Raw genomic sequence first — 6,923 nt, 5'->3', positions numbered from 1 at the left:
ATCTGAGACCATTATTTTCAACCGACATAGAAGCTCAAAATTGTTGTAGTGTAGAGTTACCTGTTCGGTGAGGGGGAAATCAGAGACGGCGACTAGAAGACACTCGATGGGGACGGACGAACGAAATCGAGAAGAACGAATTCTGACACTCGAGAGGAATGGAGTCTGACACTCGAGGGGGAAGGACGAATGAAATCGACGGAGAGAATAACAGACGAACTAAATCGTCAAAGAAAAAATGGACGAACGAAATCGAGAGGGGGAAGAAGAATCGGGGTTCGATATTTATATTAAACTTTTTCTCGACGATTTTCTGCCAGATCGTTGGAATATATTTGATAAGTGTCGACGGTCACCCACTCACCGTCGGTGGAACTTTGAACTCCTAACGGTAGTCTGACACAATCGTCGGCCGAAGTTCACCAAATTTTAAAAAGACTCGCAATCCCGACGGTGGTCTGATACAACGTCGGTCAAAGTTCCCCAAATTTCAAAAAGGTTCTTCGAGTCCTCGACGGTTGACTAACCACCGTCGGGATATAGTTGGTACTCCCAACGGTAGTCTGATAAAGTTGTCGGCCGAAGTTCACCGAATTCCATAAAGACTAGCAATTCTGAGGGTGTTCTTACACAACCATCGACCAAAGTTCACCAAATTCCAAAAGACTCTTCGAATGTCCGACAGTTGACTGAACACCTCAGGATATAATTCATAATTGTCGACGGTCAACCACACAACTTTCGATCGATATTCAGCAAATTCCAAAAGACTCTTAGAATATTCGACGATTACACGAAATCGTCAGACTTGATTACAAACTCCCTACGATTGTTGAGTATCGTCGGGATAACATAAAAAATCCAGTAGATAGGTTTAAAAAGTTGGACAGTCGAATATAACCGTCGGGCAAAAGTGCAATAAGCCCGACGATTCCTTAGGTGACCATCGAGAGTATTTAAAATCCCAACGATTTTTCATAGACCGTCGGGATAAACATTTATCCCAACCCCTTATTTTTACCGTCATGAGAGATTACAACCGCCGACGCTTTTTTTGTTGTCGGGAGAAATATCATCGGGAATAACCAAAATTCTTGTAGTGATTGTTGTATCTATTGTTATATTTTAGGTTTGGGTTCTGTGCATTTATAGATGTAAGAGAAATATTGTTTGCTTGCCACGCAGAACAGTAAACATGCATTAACAGGCACACATTACAATAAACAATTTTTTTATACTTTTTAATAAAATACAATAACGAACATTTCCTGACCCAAAACGAGACATTTAGTGTCGTTTTTAACTCTTTGACCGATATTAAAAATGGATTGAAAAATTTTAAAAATGAGGTATTAAAAAAAATCAGACAATTATTGAAAAAAATTGGTAAAAAACTGATATTGAAGATGATATACATTGAAGATAATTGGTATTGAAATTTGGGACTTATAATGTCGGTTTAAAACCAACATTAAAGACAACCTATATGAAAGACCTTTTATAACACAATCTTTAATGTCGATTTTCAACTGAAATTGTACCCCTTTAATGTCAATTTTAAATAGACATTAAAGTACATTCTCGTAGTAGTGAACTAACTTTTTTTTCCTTTATTTATTTATTTTTTTTTTTTTTGTATATGTTTAGATTTGTTGACTTATATGACATATAAACATACACAAACTTTTTGGTCCATAAATTTAGTCTTCAAGAGTTGTTTTGTTAGTTTTTCAAAGTCTAGGAATACTCATAGTTTAGGGGTGTGGTCGATAATTTGAATTTTACATAACAATGAGAATAAGAGGAGGCACGTAAAGCAATAATGGAAAACAACATTGGCGTATTTATTATTTATTACCTTTTTAGTACAAAGTTTGGTTTAGATAATTGGAAAGCTAACCCACGATAGATAGTGCAGATCCCAAACAAGGAAGGATGATCCATTCAAACTTTCTAAAAACGAAGAATATCATTGAATACACTTTAATTACACCATTTCATTTCATTTCATTTACAGCGGGCCCCTCTATTTATTAAAATCTGTATTGGTGATGACGTGGACAAATGTGGACCGTGCATTTCATACCAATTTAATTAGCGAAACATACAAGATAATCTATGGGACGGTTTTATGTAGTCATAATGAAATTTTATTAGCTGTGATATGTATAGTTTTGGAACGTGCGAATTGTGTAGAAGCCAGGGCAATTTCGGAATTAATAGAGAGTAATAATTAAATGTAGAATATACTGCATCTAACCATATGTTTTTCATACTCTTAAAAAAAAAACTTTAAAACATTATTTTAAAAAATTAAATATATATTGTCATGTGACATTGCTTCGTTAGTACTATAGAAATAGAAACTATCACGTATATTTTGTAAATGAAACCAATATAAATATATAATTCACTTATAAATGTTCATATGTTCCTTAAACCCACCATGTTGTTTAGTACTAATTATTTGATTTTTTTTTCCTACTAACTTAGAAATAGTATGGTATGATTTACTTCACCATTTTAGTGGAAATAAAATGAGATGGATCTCTTACAAAATATTTTGGATGTGATTATTGAGGAAGCTTTAGGGGTGGGAGTCGAAGGGTTTTCAAAATATCAAAGATCTGCTATCAATTTTGTTATTTAAATTTTGACCTCTAAATTTTAAGAGCTTGATCCATAAAATTTGAGATAGATGTTAGTTTTTAAGGTTTAAAAAAATACATTTTTAGTCTGTAAAATTTGAAAAATATGTTAAATTATTATTGAATTTGTTTGACCATTAGTTGACTAACAGAAAGATGATATGACATAAATGAAATGACGTTTTAATAACTCGAAAATTTTATTATTTGTATATTAATTTTGGTTTATTTGATCAATTTTAGGGTTATTTTTCCTCTTTCTCGGCCTCCTCTCTATTTTTTTCCTTCCTCCTCCGATCCCCTCTACTATACTTTATCCGTTTCCTTTTATGCCGACCACCGTGAGTCCGTTAAAACCTCACTGATTATGCAGCTACAAACCATTTTCTTTAATGGATGTCTTTGTCAAAACTAAGCAAAAAAGTGAATATGAACAAAGCAATAAGTACCAATTTTGGGGTTATCATTTCCATTATTCTTCCAGTTCAAACCCACTTTTTCATTTCCTAAGTAATTAAGGATGCATTTGGCCTACAAAATTGAATTGATAATTATTATAAAAGAAGAGTAATTAGGAGATTGATGCGAATAATGATGTGAGAAATGTGAATTAACGCGAATAACGAAGTAATAAACATTTTTAATAATTGGTGAATCAAACGGTGGATAAATTTTTTTTACCCGCCCAACCCAGTCTAATTTGGACTCAAATGCCTTCTAATTGAAAACTTCATCAAAAAGATATCATTTCTTGTAGTTCAAATCCATTTTTTCATGATCTTGTTGGATAATTGTTTTTTTTTTTTTAATAAAAAGTTTGCATCTTTCTTTTCAATCCTTTGTTGTTGCTAATGGGGCACTTCAATCTTGCTTAGCCGCCGGACCGTAGTGGTAGTTCTATCAGCATCACCGAAATTACAACACAACTAAAATGGTCAACGGTTAAGTTTCGGGACCATTTAAATCTATTTTTCAAATTTCGTAGATTTAAGTTATATCTTCTCAAAAAAAGACCATACGTCAAAATTTCATGGGTCAAAAATTTATTTTGCTCTGCTTTATTGTGGTTGAAATATGTTTTTTGTGTCAAATTTTTATTTATTATTCATTTTTCGTGAAAAGGGCCGAATAATTTCCATAGATAAAGGCATTCTCGTTTTCATATAAAAAAGTGGGTCATACTACAATTTATTTTATTTTATTGTGAAGATCAATAAATATAAGTATTCAAAATTTTATTTCAATTAAATTCATTTTAATTCTCTACAATTATAGCCCTACTCAATTTCTTTGAGACAATAGCCCTGTTCCATTTGAATTATTGTTGTCTGCAACACTAATTATTTTTTATTTTTTTTAAAAAAAAACAAACTCAATTTTTTATAATGATTTATGTCACTTTTAAATACCATAGTTGAATTCTTAGCTAAATTTTTTTTAAAAAAACAAACTTTTAAAAATTATTTCATTTATTTTCTTAATTTCAAAATTTGGCTTGATTTAAACCATTAATAAAAATTAGATAACAAATAATGAAATTTTGAGATGGAAGTAGCGTCTATAGAATTAATTTTCAAAAACAAAAAATAAAAAATTAAGATTTCATTTGATAACTATTTTGTCTTTGAAAATCAACCTATAAATACTATTTTCATCTCTAAATTTCTTTATTTGTAATATACTTTTGACTAAGGATTTAAAAAACTAAGCCAAATTTTGAGAACTAAAAAAATTTTAAAAAAATTTTATTTTTAGAATTTAGTTAAGAATTCAATTATTATATTTAAGAAAAACGTAAATTATTGTAAAAATGTAGATAAAATAAATTCAATTTTAAAAAATAAATAATAAATAATAAATAATTATCAAATAAAGTCTAAATGATTAGATAGACATCAAATAATTACAAACCTTAATTTTGAAAATCGTGCCGTTGAAATTTGAATGAATGGAAGGGACTCAACATTATTTATGAGGTACAGGGGCATTTATGGTATAAACTATAAAATTAAATTTTCTACCACAGTACTTTATGGCAGGCATGATTTCACCATTAGTTATAGTAGTAGTTCAAACCATTAATGGGGTATGCAATAAAAGGTGCAAAATTTTGTTGATGTCCCTTAATCATAGATTTTTTTTCATTATTTTATAATATTTAGTATCTTCAAATATATTCTATTGGTCCATTTATTAATTTAATCTCGATATTTTCAATAATTATTTTCAATAATTATTTAATTAAAAAATATACATTTTTTATTTTTATTTTCGTAGAGATAAGTTATAATATGAAAAAAAAATATATGGTTAAGATATCATTTTGACCCATTTACTTGGATGATTATACCATTTGATCTTTGTATTTTGAAATGTCAAATTTTGGTCCCTCCAACTTGATAAAAGTAAAAATAGCTGAGTTGACAAAAAATATATATATACACATGCGTATGAAATACCATTTAAAATCGATGGGTTTAGGTTAAAATTTATTATTATTATTATTTAACGTTTCAATTACTTTCTCTCTCCCCTCCCATCTTCTCTTTTTTCTCCCTCACTTATTCTCTCTTACTTTTCAAGTTCATTTATATCAAAATGACATAAATCATAATAGAACATTTCAAAATATAGAGATCAAAACGAAACAATTATCAAAATATAGAGACCTTGATGATATTTTAACTAAAAGAATAAATAAAATACATCTGACATGACATTAATTAATAGAAAAGAATAAATTTGATGATCAGATAATAAAAGTTATTATTTATGATAAACCCATATATTAGTAGATTATAAAACACACACATACATGTTACTTTTACTTTCGACCTTATATTAACACTTCATGATTAAACGAGCTCATATAAGCCTAGTTCTAATTAGTTTATACGTTATATTTTAATACATGCAAGCCATGTATATTTAGAAATAAAATATATGCTTGGAATAATTTTGATAAGCTAATTTTTAAAGGTTATATGGATAATGGAAGGAAAAACAGAGAATTTGTCCATCTCAACTTGCGTGTCAACTTTCACCGTAAATTTTCAATTTAGATCCTTTTTAATAATCATTTTTCTTTTAAAAATTGTTTTTATAAACACACCTTCTACTCTATTTTTTTTTTTTTTTTTTTAATTTTGTTGTTCACATTTTAAGAATATTTTTAAAATTTAAATAAAGTTACTATTGAATTGAAATAATTTTTAATTTTTTTTTTTTAAAAAAATTAACTTAGAATCCAAATAACAAAACCTAGGTAAAAAAATACTCATGTATATAGCAGTAATTACACTATCATTTAGAAAAATAGCAAAATGCGGAGTACTTTTGAATTATAGCAAAACACGTGAATATCACGTGAGTCTAACTTTTTGAAATCCTAAAATGCCATCATCGTCTCTTTTAATTGCAATGTAATTAATTCGACATCTCATACGGTAATTAATTGCTCAACTATATATCCTAACAAATTTTCAATGCCAACTAGCATCATTATTTCAAGCTGATAATTTTCCATAAATTTTGCGATTTAACCGTTGTATCAAATTTAATAGTTAGTCTGAATATTTCAATATTGTATAATAACTAATTTTCAAATATTGACTTGAAATTTAAAATATCATATTATCTTATTTTTAAATTGTTTTTATGATTATTTTAATTTGGATTTTTAAATCTTATATTATATTAGTTTTCAAAAACAACTTTTTATATTTATAGTATATTTTTCTCTTAATCATAATTAAATCTTATGTTTTTAAATTGATTTTATGATTATCTTTATTATCAATTTATTTTAAATGTGGAATATACCAAAAAAAAATCTCATTTTTATTAATTAGTTTCTTTAATCACATTTTTTTTATTTTAAAAAAAATCATTGGGAATAATAGCAAAACATAAGTTTGATCAAATTTATTGCAAATACAATCTCAATGTGTTCCCATTTTTCTTTAACCCTAAAATGTCTTTCAGTGTACAACTAATTTTGCCCTTTGCAAAATTTTTAGCATATTTTCTTCTACATTATCTCCATAAACTTTTCGAATTTTAAGAATCAAATGTAATTCTTTTTTTCAATTATCATATTTGATCTTATCTTCAATTTCAAATTTTATTTTATCTAATTTTTAATTTAATTTTATCTTTTTCTTATTGATTTTTTTTTTTGTTCTCGATCGATGATAAGTCTACTTTGGAGGCTTGACTTAACCGATCAAATTCACTGATGTAGGATGAAAGACTCAACTTAATTGACCACGAACA

This window comes from Benincasa hispida, chromosome 10 (genome assembly GCF_009727055.1).
Source record: "Benincasa hispida cultivar B227 chromosome 10, ASM972705v1, whole genome shotgun sequence".
Taxonomy (NCBI): Eukaryota; Viridiplantae; Streptophyta; class Magnoliopsida; order Cucurbitales; family Cucurbitaceae; genus Benincasa; species Benincasa hispida.
Note: the sequence above shows the minus strand (reverse complement) of the source record.